The sequence below is a fragment of the Saccostrea cucullata genome, unplaced genomic scaffold (genome assembly GCF_032062105.1).
Source record: "Saccostrea cucullata isolate Sc308-1 unplaced genomic scaffold, CSIRO_AGI_Scuc_v1 ctg1983, whole genome shotgun sequence".
Lineage (NCBI taxonomy): Eukaryota > Metazoa > Mollusca > Bivalvia > Ostreida > Ostreidae > Saccostrea > Saccostrea cuccullata.
This window is the reverse complement of record NW_026940601.1, coordinates 85,691-107,917: the sequence shown is the minus strand read 5'-3', so window position 1 is coordinate 107,917 and position 22,227 is coordinate 85,691.

Sequence of the window (22,227 nt, the reverse complement as noted above, 5' to 3'; positions counted from 1 at the left end):
CTGGTATATAATTAAATTAATGCTTTTGGTTCATTGCCACACCATTTCTTGAAAATTCAAATTTGAATGTCCAGTCATCCTGAATGTTTAATTTTGCAGTGAAGAAGTTGATCATGTACGTCATCATCAGTTCATATAAAATCCTTATTTGATGTACAAGGAGTTCACAAAAAAAATTCTGTTTGGGGAAAAAATTATAAGCTCAGAGGTAAGTATACATTATATTACTTTGTGGGATTTGGGATGTAATCTGTCACTTTTAATTGCTCTATCTGTTTTTGTGTTTTATTGTGCTTTGTTCATGAGTCACATTGTTACATCTTTTGAAGGTTATGGAGCATCTACAAACAGTGCTGACAGAAAGAATGTGTGTCAGCAAGCCACTCACAGTACATTTTGCTAGTTTCTCCTTAAGTTTATTATTTAATAATGTATTGATTTCCATGTACATTTGCCTTTTGCACTATAGTCATAAAATACCTTTCAGATCCATCTTCGAAAGATACAGTTCATATGAACACCTGCAAAATCAACACCTGGAAAATATCCTGATAGAAAACATGTTGTATGATTATTTTTCTTTTCCATGAAATTTGAGCCTCTATGTAAATGTTATTTTCAACTTATTTGCATGGGTCATCTGTGGGAATAATTTAAAAAGGATAAAAGTTAAGATTAACTCATATCGCTTTGTATACAACTGTAGGTTCAAGACTTATTTGAAGATGTGAAAAAGCACAATATGTAGATAATAACGTTTAAAAGTAAACAATATATTAACTTTTTGAAGCAATGTGATCTTATTTCTTCCAACCTCATTAAAAAATTTTTATGTGCGTTTTTATAATTTCAGTATGGGTGTGCATTACATGTACCTGGTGTTGATAAAAGAGGCCATAGTATATCTCATATGTAAGAGAAGTGGCCTACCATACGAAGTAGCAGATGAGAGATGCACTCTTACAGAGCGATCAGTACAGGATCAAATTAATAAAAAATATACCTGAATTCCATTACTAGTATATTTTAACTCTGATGACCAATGAAACTTTCATCATAACAACTACATCAATCATGATTTCATAATAATATCAAAAATCTTAACTATAGTATAGGTGTGTCACATAAATTTAGAAAAGTTGATAGAAAAAGGGATTGTTGACAAAAAGGGATTTTTGTTATAAACAGTTAACAGTTTAGGGAATATATGTTTAAAAGTATTTGTACATACCACAAACAAGAGATGTTTGTAAAACACTTATGCCCCCCTCCCCCCAATCGGAATGTTTTTGCAAGTCCAAGGGGGCACAACTCTATCAAAAATGGCACGATTGTACCCAAAGCAGAACTTGACCTAGATATTCATCTGATTAATCTGTATTTTAAATTTCATCTCAGTATGTGCAACAGTTGCAAAGAAAATGAACGGAAACTGCAAATAATTGAATTTTTTTCAAACTCCAAGGGGCATCACTCTGTCAAAAATGGTGCGATCATACCCAAAACAGAACTTGACCTAGATATTCATGTGATATATCTGTATACCAAATTTGATTTCAGTATTTGCAATGGTTGCAAAGAAAATGAGCGGAAACTGCAAATAATTGAAATTTTTTCAAACTCCAAGGGGCATCACTCTGTCAAAAATGATGCGATCATACCCAAAACAGAACTTGACCTAGATATTCAAGTGATATATCTGTATACCAAATTTGATTTCAGTATTTGCAACGGTTGCAAAGAAAATGAGCGGAAACTGCAAATAATTGAAATTTTTCCAAGTCCAAGGGGCATAACTCTATCAAAAATGGTGCAATCGTACCTAAAACAGAACTTGGCCTAGATATTCATGTGATATATCTGTATACCAAATTTGAATTCAGTATGTGCAACGGTTGCAAAGAAAATGAGCGGAAACTGCAAATAATTGAAATTTTTCCAAGTCCAAGGGGCATAACTCTGTCAAAAATGGTGCGATCGTACCCATAACAGAACTTGGCCTAGATATTCATGTGATATATCTGTATACCAAATTTCATTTCAGTATGTGCAACAGTTATAAAGAAAATGAACGGAAACTGAATGGACCGACAGACCGACGGACCGACAGACAGCAGCAAAGCAATATGCCCTCCCTTCTTCGAAGGGGGGCATAAAAATAGATTTTTAACTGATATATCACATTATTTACTAACCTTTAGGCTTTTAATTCCAGTCTTCTCCTCTTTGCAGCTCTTGTCCTGTCCAATGCCTTTCTCTTTCTATGTTGCAAATCTTTAAGCACAGCCAACTTTTTGGTGTATGCACCAGGGGATTATCCAGTCCTTGTACATGTATATACCTGAAATGGTTTATTCACAGAGATACACTTGAAACACTAATACATGTACATGTATTTTGACAATGATTATGAAAAATATATTAAAATTAAAGTTACATATAGTTTGATTTTGAATTTTCATTAACTGCAATAATATGATAGAAATATACATTGAACATGCATTTCTCAACAACTGATGAATACCGGTATTGATTATACCTTAGAAACATACTTTTGGCCAATGTGTTTCTGGGGAAAAGCTGCAGGTACTCTGAAGTCTTGACTTGCAGATTCACTGAAATGATTTCTCCTCGGAGCTTTTGATGCTATCATGTTGGTAAGACTTTCATTGGCCTGTGTGGATCCTAGTTTGGCAATTTTCTGGCAGTGGCTCTTGTATTTGTTAAAGATATTGCCAGGCGCTTTCTGTAGATTTTTATCAGTAAGACACTTTCCAAATGGAAGAATGGGAGCTGTCTGTACTTCGCTTAATAATCACTGAAAGTGGCTTGTATGACCAAAAACAAACAAACACAACTAACCATATTTTCAACTACTTCTCGCTCTACCACACTTGGCATGCTTAGGTCACAACCATTGACATTGTCTGTTGATCTAGAGTACGCATGGTCTTCACAAGAAAAACATATTCTTCTTGTCTCTTCCAATTTTTCTAATATTTTTACTTTTCTTAATAAAGTGGCATTTCGATCTCATTTTGTATACCATATCCAGTGAAATTCTCATTTGATTCTCTTATGGCAGCCACCAGCGGTAATGTGAGTCCCAGGAGTCCATTGACTCATCCATTGACCTAATTACTTCAGAGTTACCAGAAGCAATGGAACCTTTCTTTGAATTCGAACCAAATTCACAATTAACACAGGGTAAACAGTCTTATCAAACACAAGAAGTTAAACCTTGGATAATCCCGGAAATGCAAGGGAAATGCAATAAATACAGATATTATCTTGTAATATTTAATGGCAACAAGAGGACCGCTACACACAGTTACTTACTCCAGTCAAAAAGAAAGAATAAAAATTGCTTGCGTTAGACTTTAACAACAAGAGGCACAAGGGCCTTGAATCCTTCTTCTGATAAATTGTACGATCTATCACTTCTATTAGGAGCCTCCAACTCTATCAGTATCATAAGACCCAAAATGCATCAACTTACAAAGTTTGATAATATTTAGCCAGTTAAGACTGAAGATACAGTAAAATTTGTCTAATCCGGACTCTGAGTACTCCGGACTTTTGTCCATTCCGTCTTTAAAATTTAGTCCCATGCACTTCTTTAACAAAATCATTAGGAAAAATTCTGTGTAGTCCGGATACTTTCTATTCTGTATTCCGAACGGCCATACTGGTCCCAACTGCTCATAATTAACGGTAATTGTTCCCTCTAATCCGGCCGCACCCGAGTTACTTCAAAGCAATTAACACCTTTCGTGGTGGATGTGATAGTCCGTGTTTACATTAGCATGATTAGTGCCATGCGACGAAAGAGAAATGCGGCTGCGACACAGCCCACATAAAAATATTTAATATAATTGAATTACAATTTTAATAAAAATAACCTTGTTTTAATTTCTTTTACCACATTATAAAATAAACACAAAATACACGATTCACAAATCAAAATATAAATCGGGATCGAAAATCGAATGCATTTCAAAATGGCGCCATAACACTTATATAAAAATTAAATGTAAAATCTGATAATTAGCACATCGTAAATAATTGTGCATTACTGTTAATACCCCGGTACATTGAATTAGGTCTTTGACAAGCGAAACCCGGTCCGCTTAATACATAAGAACCCTATATTATGCGTGCCTGTATATTTTGATTGAAGTAACATTTCACCCGACTTTCAAACTTCATGAACAAACAAGAAAATACAGTAAGTCATGTGACACTATTTTATAATTTCTCGACTCCAAAATATTGATTGATTTCTTCATTTAATTTTATTTATAATATGTATATGATGTACTTGTAAATAAACAATGAAAATTTTCGAAATTGATATTTTCCTGCATTTTTCCTACACTCCGGATTCTGTCTTATCCGGCCAAATTTTGTGGAACCGGCGGTAGCCGGATTGGACAAATTATACTGTATTATAATATAATTAACAAATACCATAAGTAGGTCAAAGTGACCTACCTTTTGATTGGAATTTTTTGAGGACTCAAGATACATTAATTGACAAAGACTGATGATTCTAATTAAATAAGTACCTGAGATATTCAAAAGTAGGTCACCATGACCTACTTTTTGGTCAACATTCTCTGAAAACCCAAGATGCATCATCTGACAAAGTTTGACAATTCTAAGCCAATTAGTTCCAGAGATAATTAAATATAGCCATCAAATGTCAAAAGTAGGTAACGGTGACCTACTTTTTGGACGACGTTATCCAAACATCCAAGATGCCTAAACTGAGAAAATTTGCTGATTCTAAGCCAATAAGTACCTGAAATATTCAAAAGTAGGTCACCGTGATTGACATTTTTCAAAGACCCAAGATGCATCTACTGACCAAGTTTGATGATCGTAGGTCTGAAGGTAATCAAAATATGCATTTTAAACAATTTGAAAACAAATGTCGGCAAAATTTAAAAAGTAGGTCACAGTGACCTACTTTGTTATAAATATGTTTTAAGGTCCCTAGATGCATCAAAGTACAAGATTTGGTGATTCTATACCTCCCAGTGTCTGAAATAATGGGATTTAATGTTTAAGGTCAATACAACTGAAAAAGAGTTTGATGGCTAACAAAAATGTAGAAGAAGAACTTTGACCTCAATTTTTATAACAGTGTCACCCCCCCCCCCCCCCCCAAAAAAAAAAAAAAAAACAACTAAATATCTTAGATGGTTTATCATGTGAAAAGTGTAAGTAAAGGATCATTTTCTAAACTCAAAATTCAATTTCGGAAAGGTGTGTGGGATGGAGGGAGGGGGTGTTATGATTCAAATTCTTGAAAAACCTAATTTTATACAACCAGAAGTCTCTGTCGAGACTGAAACTCTACTGGTTTGTACATTTAGCAAAGGAAGAGAAAAGTACTTAAATACAGGTAGTTGGAAATTGAAACTTTTCAACAGCAATAAATAGAATAATGATCCTTGATTAAGTCTCTTTATGTTCTTAGTGAAGTCTACTTGCATGCAATATTATATTATAATTAGACTAAAACTGTATTTGAAGTAGCATTTTGAGAGTATTTAACAGAAATTTCTATTTTTAGTAACCGTGGCAACACCGTTCATTGAAGTGAAAAACTGATATACAGAATTATGTACCTTAGTGTAGTCTACTTGTGTGCCAAGTTATACTGAAATCAGACCAAAACTGTAGGAGGAGTAGCATTTTGAAAGAATTTCACAGAAATTTCTATTTTTAGTAACCATGGCAACACTGTTCATCGAAATCAGAAACCGATATACAGAATTATGTATCTTAGTGTAATAATAATAATAACTAGTGCTAATTGTAACGGGGACCGTTACAGATGTTCCCCAAACGCTCCCCAACTCCCTTTCGGTGCCATATTCCCTGTAAGCTTCATTAAATAACAACTCTATGGATTTGAGACTTTAACAACGTTTACCCAGAAATGTACAATGCTCATTCAGATTTTAGCATTGCATGTGTGCGCATGTGAATGCATGTACGTAATGACCATATCATCCTGTCTACACAATCTATATATTTTAATATACTAAATATTAAAATATTTAATCCAAGAGTATTGAAAAAAATTCGCCCATTCAAGTGTATTTTTGATTTTAATTTCGCGTGCACACACATGGTGACCATACCTTCTTGTAGAAGTCCATTATATATATATTTATGTTCCAAATCCCATCTTGTTTGGTTGAAAACCAAGGGAGTTATAACTGTTTAAAGTTTCAGCCAATGAGATTGCAGCTCACGTACACACACGTGTATGCATGTGCATGGTGACCATACCTTCTTGTAGAAGTTAATTTTATATATCTATGTTCCAAATCCCATCCTGTTTGGTTGAAAACCAAGGGAGTAATAGCTATTTAAAGTTTCAGCCAATCAGATTGCAGCGCACGTGCATGCGCGTGTTTTCATGATAATTTCTATATATCATGTTGTAGGACATCCTAATGCATGGCTATGTTCAAAATTTCAAATGATTTCGTCAAAAAACAAGAAAGATATGGAGACTTTAGTTTCAGCCAATCAGATCGAAGCGCACGTGCATGCGCGTGAGATCTTGCTTTTTTGATCATGTCATCTTGTCTACACTACTAATATATCCTTACATTATAAATTTCAAAAGATTTCATCAAAAAATAGAAAAGTTACGGCTATATCCATTATATTGGTCATTTCACGTGTTGCACGTGCTCGCTCTTGCAAGCACGTGCGCGCAAAATGGTATGTTGACAGTGTCCTCTAATCTACATTTATAATATGTCTATATATTCTAAATATCAAAGAGAAAAGTTACGGCAATTTCAAGTATATTGGTCATTTCACGTGTTGCACGTGCGCGCTCTTGCAAGCACGTGCGCGCAAAATGACCTTTGTTCCGCAAATCTACATAACATGCCTACTTATCCTAAAAAGGTTTCCCCTTAATCGGATGTGTACTTTACAAGATCATTCGCGGACAAAATTTTCCCGAGAAGAAAAATAATAATAATAAGAAACAGAGTAAAAACAATATGTTCCCAAACTTCGTTTGGGGAACATAATAATAATACTTTATTTATAGAAGGTAACCCGATTAGTGCAAGCACTAGTCTTCCTCGGGGCCCTCTTTATAACACACATACAATGTATATACACAATAAATACAAATCACAATAAGGAGACAATAAAAAAATGGACAGTACATGCATGTTACCAATAGATAAATAAATAAATAAAACATACACATTTCAGCATAGAGAGAGAGAGAGAGAGCCAGAAAAAAAAGAAAGAAAAATCACGTAGAACCATTGCGTTTCACAAGCAAAAAATTTTCTACATTTTTTTTAAATATTGTAAGGGATTGGGAATTCCTTATACTTATTGGTAGCTCGTTCCAGATTATAACTCCTGAATATTGTAAAGAATTTTTAAATAAGTTAGTTTTATATTTTGGTAATCGCAGTTCGGAGTTTGTTTCAGAGCGTAACGTGTATGATCCAGAGCTTTGAAATTCAAAAAGATTATGCATATAATCCGGAGACATACCATTAAATATTTTGAACATTAGAATGCTTTTCTGTAAATATAAAAGTTCATAAACCGTTAACCAGCCTAAAGTGTTAAATAAAGGCATTGAAGGTGTATCATATTTTTCATTTAAAATAATCCTAGCCGCTCGTTTTTGTAATCTGTAGACTCTATCCACGTGCGTTTGAGGACAGTTGCCCCAAATGGACAGACAATATAAAATTGATGGTAGAATAAAAGCATTATAAAATAGTTTTCTAGTATGCATTGGAAGAAACTTTTTAATTTTTCGTAAAGTGAATATTTTATATGTAAGAGTTTTGCAAACTGCATCTACATGACAAGTATATTGTAGATTATGATCGATGTGAATGCCTAATAATTTGTGCATTTCTACATTTTCAAGAGTATGTCCGGAAAGTTGTAAATGAAAATTAACATTTTCTAATTTAGATTTCTTTTGTTGTGTTCCCATTAACATACACTTTGTTTTATCAGTATTTATAATCATCTGATTTTGTTGGCACCATTTTTGTAGTTGATTGAGTTCATGATTTAGAGTTGTTTCAATATGTGAAATACTATTGCCATGAAAATGCATTGTAGTGTCATCAGCAAACATATCAATATTACAATTTTCAACACATAATGGTAAATCATTAATATACAAAAGAAACAACAAAGGACCTAAAATAGAGCCCTGTGGCACACCTGCTGTGACTGGCAGTGATTCAGATATATATGCACCAATTTTAACACTTTGTGTTCGATCATATAAGTATGATTGAAACCATGTAATTGATATTGGATCGAAATGATAGCATTTAAGTTTTTTAATTAGTATATCGTGATTAACAAGATCAAATGCTTTGCTAAAATCCAAATAAGTAATGCCAACAAAATTTCCTTGATCTATTGCATGCAGCCAATTATCGGTTAGTTTTGTGAGAGCTGTCTGGCATGAGTGAAATTCTCTAAATCCAGATTGTGCTTTCATTAGTAAATCAAAGTGAGAAGTAAAAATACGTATATTTTCTGCTACATGCTTCTCTAAAATTTTCGACATAGTTGGTAAAATTGAGATTGGTCGATAGTTTCCTGGGTCTGATTTATTGCCCTTTTTGAACAGGGGAGTTACTTTTGCGACTTTTAACTGTGAAGGAAAGGATCCTTTGATTATACTAGAATTTATTAGGTGTGTTAGTGGTTTGGATATTACACTGGCTGAAAGTTTAAGCAATCTAGGTCCGAGAAAGTCTATGCCAGCAGATTTGTTTACATCTAGTCTTTTTAACATTTCAGATACCTTTTCTTCATTAATCAAGGGAATTTTAAAAAAGTCTTGATCTCCAAGTTTCGTCTCCGTGTATCTTTTCAATTTGTCTGACTCAAATGTAGTAGACGAAAGATTATTCAACAATTTTTTAGAAATTTGGGTAAAATGTTCATTAAAGGCATTTGCAATATCCTGTAAATTATCAAGATCTAAGCCGTTATATATTATATTTGAAGGAGACAAGTTTTTGTCTGATTTCGAGGCCAGCTGATTTAAGTGACCCCACATTTCCTTTGAAGTAGAACTATTTTCAATTACATCCTTATAATATGTAGATTTTGCATTATTTATTAAACATGTGACTTTGTTCCTCCAAAGCTTAAAATTCTCCATGTCTCCCTGTTTATGATATTGATCTCGTAAATTCCTAGCATTATTTATTTCTGGAGTTAACCATTTAGTGCGGAATTCAGATTTCACACGCTTAGTTTTTACTTTTGCATGCTTATTGATTACAGCATTGAAAATATCATAAAAACAGTTTAAAATGTCATTAGGGTCATGCAGTAGAATTAATTCATCAAAATTTGCATTGTTTAAATCAAGCAAAAAATCTGTTTCATTAAAATCTTTGAAGTCACGATATTGTATTTCAATATGTTTGCCTTTGCGTTGCATGCTGTTAGATCTTCGTGTGGCACATATAGGATAATGATCAGACATCGCTACAGGGGGTACTGCTATTTCACATATGTTATCAGGATGCGTAGTGTAGAAATGGTCAATAAGAGTTTTAGAGCTATTAGTAATTCTTGTTGGGGTGTTAATTAATTGTGTTAGTCCAAAATCTACAATTGCAGAAGACCAACTCCGCGGGGGTTCTTTGAGCATATCAATATTGAGATCACCTGCAATAATCACTTCCTGGTCGTCACAGCAGGTGGCGCACTGTAACTCTCGGACAAAATCATCTACCCAGCAGGAGGGGGCAGATGGTGGACGGTAAACTGAACAATAAAGAACAGGTTTAGAATTTTTAAGATTAATTTCAAGCCACATTGTTTCAATATTGCTAATTTCTAAATCCTTACGGCGTTTATACTTCAATTCATTTGAAATATAAGTAACAAGTCCACCACCAGCCTTTCCTACTCGGTCTTTTCTTTCAAAACAATATCCCTTTATATTTATCATACAATCATTAATATTTTCATCAAGAAATGTTTCACACAAGGAAAATAAATCAATGTAAAGCTCATCTTGTAAATACAAAACCAATTCATCTAATTTTGGCAAAATGTGACACACATTCAAATTGACAAAATGTAGACCCTTTTTCATTAAACCTAGATTTGATTTACATATATTTTGTTTTATTTTATTTTGAGTATCTGGCTTTAGAGAAGAACTTCTAGGATTAGATTGTTTAAGATTCGAAAAAGTGTTTTTTATATTCAAACAAGTATCTGTCTGTTCAGATGTAAGATCTAAATCATTTGTGCAAATATTAGATAAAGAACACGTGCAAATTAATTCATTACAACCAAAACAGAGATTATTCAAAGGATCAAAATAATTTTTGACATTGATAATGGGACAGTTATTCGTATTATCGGCACAGCTTTCATTGCCGTGACCCTATCTGGTACAAAACTTCTGTTTGTGACCTTGCTCACCACAATACCAACAAACAACTTTGTTTCCATGTCGGCAGTTTCGCGAGGAATGGCCTTGCTCTCCACAATAATAACATGTCTGCACAGACGAGGGCCGTTGCTGTTTAAGGATTTCCACGTGGGTATTGTACAGCTTGAGAAGCAAGGAAGTACCACGATCAGACAAGTGAATGCCATCTCTCCAAAAGGAAGGGGAATTCCAGTGCTTGAATGATTTGCTTGTCTCGATAAGCGTAGCACCATACTCCTCACAAATATATTTTAAACACTCATTAATTTCGGTAACATCAGCATCACGTCTCGGAATCACTTCTGATATAAACACGGAAATGGAGTGATTTCTTTTCTTAAGATCGGCGATTAATTCGATGAAATCATTCTGAATCGCATCGATGTTGCGCAGGTTAGCTACATCATTGCCACCGGCCTGGATGATAACATTTTTGATGGAAGATATATCACATCCTTGTAGTTTTGTACGGATGTGTGATATGCTAGCACCACGATTAGTACTAACATTCACACTCGAATCTAAGCCTCGGGTTTTGATTGGTTGAAGAATAGAACTTCCGATGACCAGGGTAGTTTTTTGGGTTCGGTCTCTTGAAGAAATAGATGGAGAAAATTTTTTGAAGTTTCCTCGTTCTTTAGAAGTCGGCATAGGTTGGCTCGAAATTCCAGAAATACCACAAAAACAGCAATTTATAGAGTAGACGATTATAATCATTACATTCATACGAAATTTAAAAGACCAATTCCGCAATTTGGTTTTTTGAGCCAGTCAACTTACGGTTGTATTCCTCTCACTGGCGCATGCGCGCGCCGTTTGACTTACTTTTTGCGTGGTTACCCATGCTAAATATAGCCAGGGTTTGAAAGATAAACACTCTGATGAAATTCCATGCAAAGGAGAAAAAAGACTCGGACAAATGCACGAGATAGACACTGAAGATAATGAGAGTTTCCAATTATCACTTTTGGGGGTATCGTCATTTGAGCTTCAATAACTCATGAATAATTAGTCATATTCATATGAGAACTTGGTTCTATCTTTTTGAAAGGTGATTTTAAAAGGAAGATAGGAAAACTTAAAAGTATTTTAAGAAAAACAAATTTAATTCACCTCAAAATTTACCCTGCGTTTCTTTTTTCTTTCAGTATATTTGCTTTTCGGTCGCCCGTTTACTTAACCGGACAAACTGCCGCTTTCAAAATTAAAGTAGTGCTGAAAATGGCGCCCTTTAAGGAATGTGTGCAATATTCTCTAGAAAACTGTCCTCTTCGAGAGAGAAAAATGTAATTTTATGAGAAAAACAGGTAAAAGCGTTGTACGAAGATAAAGACTGTATTTCCATATTGGCGACAGGCTGTCGAAAAAGCATAAGTTTTCAGTTATTGCCTTAGTTTGCTCAACGGAAGCTTTAACGTGGAAAACCCAATGTGTGTGTTGGTGATTTCATCATTGAATTCCCTGATGATTGATCGAGTGATGAGGAAAATAGGAATTAAAGTGCACAACTTAAATATTTCTGGTATATTAATGCTCATTTGGATCAAAGTGAAAGTATCATCATTGTAAACAGGTCCGACACAATCTCTTGATTAAGCTATATTGCTTGGTTAAGCTATGTAGCTTTAATAAACTATTAAGTATACCTTGATTAAGCTATTTTATCTAATAATTTTCTTAAATGTCCATAGACACAGATTTGAAGTAAGTATTTTTTGTAAAAATATTAAAAGGTTCCAGAAAATTTAGAGTACAAATGTTCGAAAGCTAAACATACAGCATATTATCAGTATGTGCAGATGCGATGAGCAGACTTAAACAATTGAACGCTCCCGGTGAATAGTAAACATCAACAATTACAGAGCTTGCGCCATGGTTACAGTTTACAAAAAATTGTGTACGTTTCACGGGTGTAATCAATCTGCTAAACTCTGTACAGAACACTTAGCGCAAAATGAGGATACTTGTGAAGGAGTTTAGCTTTCTAACATTTCTGTCATTGAATTTTTTAAATGAAATTTCTAAACCACGTATACAAACAAGTGATTATCCTGTTTTCTTTTTGTACAGACGTAAAATCACAGATTCCAGCGAGGTGTTGCGTCTATACCAGAAAATCTTCCTCCAGAGGTCTAAAGACGTCACCGAAGAGGACCAACTTGTGGAGGGAGACAGCGCTAACATCTTCATAAGCAAAACAAACATATGAGATCATGCTTAAGAGGAAGTTCAGCACCTCGAGAATATCCGGTGGTCTCTCAAAGTGTTCTTTTGCGGAGAGGCCGCCATCGACATGGGAGGGGGTGGGGCAGGCGGGAGTTGATGGCTTTCCAAGCTTAACTAATGGGTACTGATACAAAAAGTGAAAGCCTTGTCCAGTTCGGGGTAGCTGCAATAATGTAGCCCTCTCCCTCCTTTTCTTCGGGGGGGGGGGGGGGGGGGGGGCTACAACTCCTTAGGATCTCCGTAATGGTGCAAATACGGCAGTGAATCGCCCCCGCACGCATTTCGGCTCAAATCATCAGTAAACGGCTATTTTATTTACATTTCTTACCTTGACTCCAAATAAATAGTCATCCAAGTCGTAAATCAATGCAAAAATATTCAGAACGATCCCTATATCGCTTATGTTTCGTGTATGTCAACATCACAACTCGAATTTATCCGCCATGTTTACTGACCTTGATAGATTGTATTTTGGGACAGCCAATGAGAATTTAGGTTCTATATAGGAGCGGATCTATTTGGAATTCCCTTATTTTAAGCATAAATATCGCATCTTGCATAAAAATAACACTTAAAATGGTTTTATTTTCGTCTTATTAGAAGTAAGTTGAATATAAAAATATATTATTTTGCCTGTGGTCGCTCCTATTTAAAAAAATATTTGCACCATTACGGAGATGCTTTGGAATTGTAGCCATCTCCAGAAAACATCAGATTAAAAAAAATAGGAGAGGGCTACATTATTGCAGCTAGTTCGGGGCGACATACGCTATTGCTTGCAATAGCAGACTTTCTACTTGTAATTCCTTTTCTGTTATGCTCAAGTGTTGTCTATTTATAAACTGCAAAATGTTAAATTTGTGTCTGTCAGACCATTTTATATACAACTTATTCATTTGTAAACTTTTGCCAGTGCTTTTATGTTGTTTTGAATGCAATTGGTTCTTCATCGCAAAGCAAATTATTTCAAGAGCTCTTGGGTTTTATTTGTAAATTTATAACAGAGCCATACTGGAAGAAAACTAGAACTATGGAGTATTACAAATATGAACATTGTATATTAGAGATTTTTACGTTTTAAGGTCAGATGACACGTTCTTCAAAAATATATAATTTTCTTTAATAATTTGTCATTTAAATTTAGGTACTTAAACAAGTTTCCTCACAAAAAAATTAGGGTACCTTACCAGGCATTTGGACAAGATACTACAGGGTCATATTTTTTTATATAACTCTTATGGGTAATCTTCTAAATGGCCCATAACACAATTTTTGGTGTACTTACATTTGAAAACATCTTGAAACCAATGTAGAAATTCGCAGAGAATGGCAAATAGGAATTATTTTCATATTATACCAAGAGATACAAAACACATATTTGAGGAACGTGTCATCTGACCTTAAATGTAATTCATGAAAACCCTTCTGTATTGTTGAAGGGGGGAAATCAAACTGTTTGAAGGTTTAGCTTTTTATGCTCTTTATCTTTAAATGATGATTTTTACATGTGTTTTTATCAAGAGGCGCATTAGTGTTTTAATTGACAAGGCAAAGAAGTTGTTTGAAGGTTTAGCTTTATATGCTCTATATCTTTAAATAATGATCTTACATGTGTTTTATCAAGAGGCGCATTAGTGTTTTAATTGACAAGGCAAAGAAGTTGTTTCCAGATTTTTAAATAGAGGAAAATATTTTAATAATTGTTTTACATAGTTTTTTTAAAGAATGTTCATCCTGTTCAACAAACAATATTACGATTGAAAGATGACTGCGTCAGGTACATTTTAAACTTAAATATGCTGCCCGTCATCTGTAAATACAAGTGACATTATTTTAATATTAATAATAATGATACAAAGAAATGGTTAGAAAAAATGTGAACACCAGCAGAGGAACATTATTAATGCAACAAGAAAAGACAGTAGGACCTTTTCACTCGAAAATAAGAGAAGGAATAATTTGTATATTAGTGGAAATACACAATGAACAGATCAATTTATTTTGATCTCTAGTTTCTGATTTTTTCAATCTCTTCAGAAGAAATAATATAATAAATGTAGCTCTTTAATTCGGTCAATCCAAAGATACATCGACTTGACAAAAAAGCATATTGAATTTGAACTTCCTGCTCGGTTGATATGGTTTTCTGTGAAGTTGATATATATATGGACTACCCTCATCAAAAGGATATACTTATACATGTATAATACATATACTTGTAGTTCTTTTTTTTATATTTCTTTCAGAACATCAATGTGCACATATTACACGAGTTGCAGATTAGAACAATTAAAATCAAATTCGCAAAAAAACGGAAAAATCTTGAATACTTTTTCCCGGTCATCTTAGAAGATGAACAAGGGCTGAAACAACTGTCTACGTTTAAAGAGGACATTCCCCGGAAGCTTCTTCCGGACAAATTCTACAAAATAATGCACGTAACAAGCCATCCAGCATATAGGATTGAATTAAAGGCTGTAGTATGTGTGTTTAAAACCAGTCAGAAACATAAAATTATATAAATTTCTTTTAAATGGTTATTTTAAATCCTCCAAATTTTCATATACCACCAAACGACATTGATTAAATGCAAGTAGGAGATGGTCACTTTCTTGTGAAAAGTCAATCCCCTGGAAGTTCACTGGTTTAGAGTGTTAACTCCTCGGAGGAATTCTCTGTACCGTCATGTGTTTGTATTGCATCATTTGGTTTGTAAGAACTTCTGTGCAATATTTAGACAAGTGAGTAGGTTGAATGGGAACAACTTCCGGAAGAATACAGAAATAACCACTTCCTTACCCTTGATAAAGATGTTCTTTTGGAGTACAACTCCTTCCCAGCTTATGGACATGATCCTCAGGAGGGAATCGGTTGCTTAGATGACTAATATAAAACTGAAATTGCCATAGACCAAAAGTCTCAGGTCCATGATATTAGCTTGCCTAATAAAGATAGACCTGCAAAAGCACACTAAACATAAATAGTTATTAAAGATTATGCGTACAACTGCAAGGGTGGCCAAATATTGCAAGTAGTTTGCCAAAATTTGAAGCAAAATGTAGATAAGCTGAGATATAACTTTCCTCCGAAAACCACTTCAGAAGAATTTATTTTGGATGACCCAGGGAAGAGGACACACGTAGCAAAGAAACCATCAAACATCAGACGTTTGTCTCTATCAAAGAAGAAGAAGAAAGGAGTTGGAAGACATGGTATTTCAGCTGAAAGAATGAGGTATCATCATTCTTAAAAGGGAGTAGATTACCTCTTAACAGAAAGAAATGGACGGTTGAAAATAAATTATTTAATATTTAATTTCCAAGTCCATAAAACAATTCAAAACAAGAGTAGAGCAAACAGCACCACTTATTATGTAGATGTTAGATATCCAGATGGGGGTATTGATATCATACATATTTTTATAGAATTTTTTAGTTTTTGTCTAATTTTAGTAAAATGTTTTATTTCAAGTTTATTATTAACAGAATTTCAGAATTTTCAGTGTCAAATGATGGGCATCTTCTTAAAACAAGTACACATAGAGAAAATACCTCATAATACCTAATAATAATTTTATTAGAAAAATTAATTTTCTCCTAAAAAAACAATTAATGTCATTATCTTTTTAATATATGCATAAAACATTATGAAAATGAGTGCTGAAGAAACAAGGAATGGATTGCAATGAATTACATATTTCAAATTGAATGAAGAATGTTTAAACGAAATCAAAAATCCAATTTAGAAAATATCTGGTGTAAAAAGTCCACTTTGAAGAGTTATCTTTCCTTATTACCTAAGACTCAAAACACTAGGGAACGTTTGACATTACATCTAAAATTCAGAACAAAGCTTTAAATTGCCAGAGTATACATTTAAAATCAATATAACAAATATATAAATCAACACCAACACAGTAAATAGTGCAAGTAAATACTTTTTAATTTCAACAAAGAAGTATATTTTAATTCGAATTTACTCCATACAAAATATGTCATTGATTAATAGAGCTCACTGCATGCATCGCTATGAAATTGACATTACTTGTTCGGCGAAGATTTGACTGTTGTTTTCTTTTGTTTCTGCTTAACTGCAATTCTTCTTGGTTTATGCATAATGAATCTCTTACTTTGTTTTCACTGTTTATAACACCGCATGTTTCATCTATTTTTAAAGGTCAGGGTCATATTATAGAGGTAACCGGTCGACACAATGGAGGTTTATGTTTTTGTGTAGTACGTCATCAAAAAGTGGTGTAATGAGCCTCCTTTAGTTAATTTTTTGTACATTTTTATTGGTTCTGAATTAATCAGTTCACAGAGAATGCATCATTGTAATTGATTTTTATACATTCTTAAATGCGTTTATTTCAAAAGAAAAAAAAGTAAAGTGAAAAGCTGAAAAAAATTATGCATCCAGATTTTGTACGATGGCAGCATTGAGAACTGACTCAAGTACAACTATCATTGATCAACTACATCTGAAGGACATTGAACCTGAAAGAATAATAAATCAGATTGTGTGATAATCCATGCAGTTATTTCCTTTATATATCCATGATTTGTTTATATATATCTCATTTCCTTTATATATCGAGGTTTTTCTTTATATATTGCTATTTCTTTATACATGCATATACAAGTAGGCACTAATGAGCTTCCGTGGTCAAGAGGTTACAAATACAAATAAAAATATTTATTGGCACAAACACAATTACAGTAATTGGTAAAGGCCCATAGAAAACATAGTGATAAGCATGAAAATACAGTACATGTAGATCACAACTAGAATACAAACAATTGGTGTAGCAAATTATGTATTGTACTCATAAAATACTATATTAATACATACATATGATTCAGTTCAATGTAGTTACTCATTTATAGCTAAAATAATTTTTTTTTATATCAGATATTTGACATAAAAATGATGAGAATATTTTAAGAACCTTTTTACAACTAGTTTTCATCAATAGTTTTAACAATTTGTCATTATTATGGATTGTTTGGTTCAAGTTAGGAAAAGTGGATAGTTTTGTTTTGAATATGTTTCTCTGTGCTTCATATTTTGGACATAGCAAAATGAAATGTTTTTCATCCTAAATATCAAGGTTTTGACATACTTTACATATCCTATTATTTTTATTAATTTCAACATACCTACCTTTTTCAATTTCTAAGTTGTGTGCACTTAACCTAATTTTTGCTAAAAATGATCTATCATGTAGTGACTCTAGTTTGTCAACATAATGAGCACGTCTATTATAAAGACAAAAGTTCTGATAAAAAGACAGTTTTGAGGAGTTTATTATATTTGCATTTTGTTCTTGTAATATTTGATAATGAATGCGTTGTTTAATAATGCCAAGCATTGGTTTCATTGACATATTAAAATTTGTTAAATAAGAAAATCCTAAGTTATTAAGACAAGTTTTTAGACACATAGACCATGTGTTAGTTTCTTTAGTTTTGATAAAGATTTCATGTGCCAATGTATGTTCCATTGAAAATAAATGATCAAGGTATTTGATAGCAAACATAATAATTTTTGATTTGACTGGGAGTCTCCCGAGTTCAGAATAGCAGCCATTATTTGAAGTTTTGCAAGGAACTCCTAAGATTTCTTTTAAAAATTTAATATGAAATTTTTCCTAAGATGCTGAGCATCATACATTAGTCAGCCCCAAACTAAACGTGGGAATTAACAAACAGTAGAAAAGAGTAGACATGGAGTTGACATTCATTGGAAACCCCTTTTACAGACGCTTTCCTCACAGGATGGTCCTTTCAGTACAAGCAATCTAAGGAATGAATCCTGATAAAATATTTCTTAATTTCTCATGATTTTATCAAAATATTTCAAGTACGACTTAATACGTAGCAGCCTTTTCTCACAAATGTGAACTCGTTCTAATACTGGCTCGTGGTCTCGAAACAACCTTTTATCAGCTCACCCGAGTAGACCCATCACCCGTATGGGTATGATACCGAAGGGCAAGGTCATTTTTAGCTCTACTGGTCATAGATCAGAAGAGCTTATGCGATAGTAATGCGTCCGTCCGTCTGTCTGTCTGTCTGTAAACATTTTTTCAAAATGCTACTACTACAGTTTTGGTCCAATGTCAATACAAGGTTAGCTTTTTTTAAAAAGCTGAGTGTCAGCCTCTGGAATACAGAAAGTTTCTTTCTTGTTTTGTATTGGTTTATGATTTGATCTATCCATCATGTTGTGTTCCTTAAATGTTATAAATGCCATTGTAAGAAAAGTTATATTATTTTAATCGTTTCCTAAATTATTTGTAACGTAATGCCACATACATAATATTAAATAATAAAGCAAAGAATATTTTTTTGGATTCGGCATCGTGACCATTACAATGATCTCCAATAAATTCTCTTCGGCGCAGACATATCAGGGAAAGTTCATCTTATACCGGTAAATTAATAAAAGCCACCATGGCAACTAAGATCACGTTATATAATTCTATAAAAATGATATATAGATTATGGTGAATGAAAGGAAGGTAGACTTTGTGTTAGATTGTTTTTAAATATTATTAAATAACAGTTTTCATTTGTGCATTTCGAGGCAATGCATAATACTGCATCTGTATTTGATTTAATTTCTAAGTTTAAGAATCCATTTTAGTGTTATTAGGAAAGAAAAGAATTGCTTTCAAAAAGTAATGAACGCCTTTAAATGGAAATTCAAAATATGTTTATACATGCAGTACGTACGAGGGGTTATCAAAAAGTTCGTGGACTAGCGTCATAAAATTAAAACCGCTTTAAGCACATCAATGAATTTTAAAAGATCTAGTAAGCATTATCTTTTCTATCTAAAGAATAAACCATAAATCATCAATTTTATTTTTTAATAAATTAGTGATGTTTTTGTAAGCAATGGTATGTCCAGGCGGCGCAACCTCGAACACGACGTTTTTGCGACCTATGTGTAACTGAGAAAAACTCTTTTGATATGGTCATTTGATATCCAAAAATCCCGTTAAAACAGGTATGTGTCTGGACACAATTTTTCCATAAAATACAAAATTAACACTTCAATCTGGAAGTTCTATGAAATTTTATCGCAAATTTTACACGGAATGCCCAAACAAATGAGGTCTTGAAAATGACGTCAAAAGGGGGAGGGGTTTCCGTTTTCAACATTCTATTAATTTTGCCCCTAAAAAAACTGGTATAGACCTAAAACATGTTGAAACTGGCTACAGAGAAATAAAATGCATCCAGAGTACTTGTCTTTTAATGTCGAAATAGATTCAGAGAGGAAAGGGATACACAATTAATGTTGATGTGCAGTCAAGGAGTGAAAAATCAATCGCGTCAAAAATGACGTTGATCATGCGTTGTTGATATTGACCTCCCAAAAGCAAAATATGCCGGCACAATCAAGCGCGGATCTCTCCCAATATATTAATCCATTTGGAATATTATATTCATTAAGTCCTAACTCAGCTCCAGGGTTTTTCATAAAAAAAATGAATGAGGTAGAAGAAGCCGACAATGAAAAAACAATGACGTTATCGGACGTCATGAAAATAAACGACGACAGCGCCGGGTGATCATATATTGTCGTTTTCATTTTTTAATAATTCAGAAAATAATGAACGAATCAGGCTAAAATTTTCAACATTTCTTTATTTTTTGTTGTTTTATGTTCCATATAAATTTTGAAAGCACAGACTACATAGTACTAATTTTATAGCCTCAGTCCACGAACTTTTTGATAACCCCTCGTATATATACATGTACACAAAATGCCATTGATGATGTCTACCATCATAGCAAAACTATAGATTAAAAAACTGGAATCCATCCCCCTCTCTCCTTTCATTGGGGGGGGGGGGGGGGGGGGGGGGGGTGTTGACCCATAATATATACAGTCTATAAATCAGCACAGTTCTCTCAGCTATCGCATTTCCACTGTAATCTCACATGTGGGCGCGGTTCACGTGCACAAGCGGCACAAGAATTTTCTGTACAAGCGGCACAAGAAATTTTCTGTCTTACAGTGGTCTTCTAGCTGATGTTTTCATAACTTCCATCATTAGAGTGTTAAAGAGAAATTTATTTTTTTTTCTCACTATTTTGGGACCTTTGTGGCAAGTGGATTGTTGTGTGAATTCCGACCTAGCTGTACATGTCTTATGCAAGGTATTGAATACTGATCGAGGGAGTCTTGCATCAGACATCCAGAGGAATACACAATTTCAATCTTCTGCTTGCAATGGCGATTAAGGGAATAAATGTACTTATCATCTATTAGAAGTAAAGAAATATTTTCATAGTATCATTAAAAACTGACAAATATCCCATCTAGAAGCTGAACAGTCTATGTCATAAATTTTCGTCGAGAACGATGAAGAACAATGCAGTCTATAAATAGATCGAGGTCGTGTGTGTGTGTGGAAGCACGCCCTCTGGTTGGAGAAAATTGTGCAAATCTTTTTCCCAGAATTCCGATTAACGCAAGCGCACTTGCAGTTTCATCCTAACGTAATTAGTCGAAATCAATTAGTCAGCCCGGGGGCTGACTAATAACTTTGTACACAAGTAGACTACACTAAGATACATAATTCTGTGCATCAGTTTTTGATTTCGATGAACGGTGTTGCCATGGTTACTAAAAATAGAAATTTCAGTGAAAATCTTTCAAAATGCTACTCTTGTACAGTAATATAACTTGGCACACAAGTAGACTACTCTTAGATACATAATTCTGTGCATCAGTTTTCGATTTCGATGAGCGGTGTTTTCATGGTTACTAAAAATAGAAATTTCTATGAAATTCTTTCAAAATGCTACTCCTCGTACAGTTTTGGTCCGATTTCAATATAACTTGGCACACAAGTAGACTACAGTAAGATACATAATTCTCTGCATCAGTTTTTGATTTCGATGAGCAGTGTTGCCGTTGTTACTAAAAATAGGAATTTCTTTGAAATTCTTTCAAAATGCTACTCCTCCTACAATTTTGGTCTAATTTCATTATAACTTGGCATACAAGTAGATAACACTGAGATACATAATTCTGTGCATCAGTTTTCGATTTCTATGAACGGTGTTGCCATGGTTACTAAAAATAGAAATTTCTGTGAAATTCTTACAAAACGCTACTCCCCGTACAGTTTTGGTCCGATTTCATTATAACTTGGCACACAAGTAGACTACACTAATATACATAATTCTGAGAATCAGTTTTTGATTTAAATGTACAGTGTTGCCGTTGTAACTAAAAATAGAAATTTCTGTGAAATTCTTTCAAAATGCTATGCCTCTAACAGTTTTGGTCTTATTTAAATTCTAACTTGGCACACAAGTAGACTACACTAAGATACATAATTCAGTGCATCGGTTTTTGATTTCGATGAACGGTGTTGCCATGGTTACTTAAAATAGAAATTTCTGTGAAATTCTTTCAAAATGCTACGTCTCCTAAAGTTTAAGTTTGATTTCAGTATAACTTTCCACTCAAGTAGACTACAC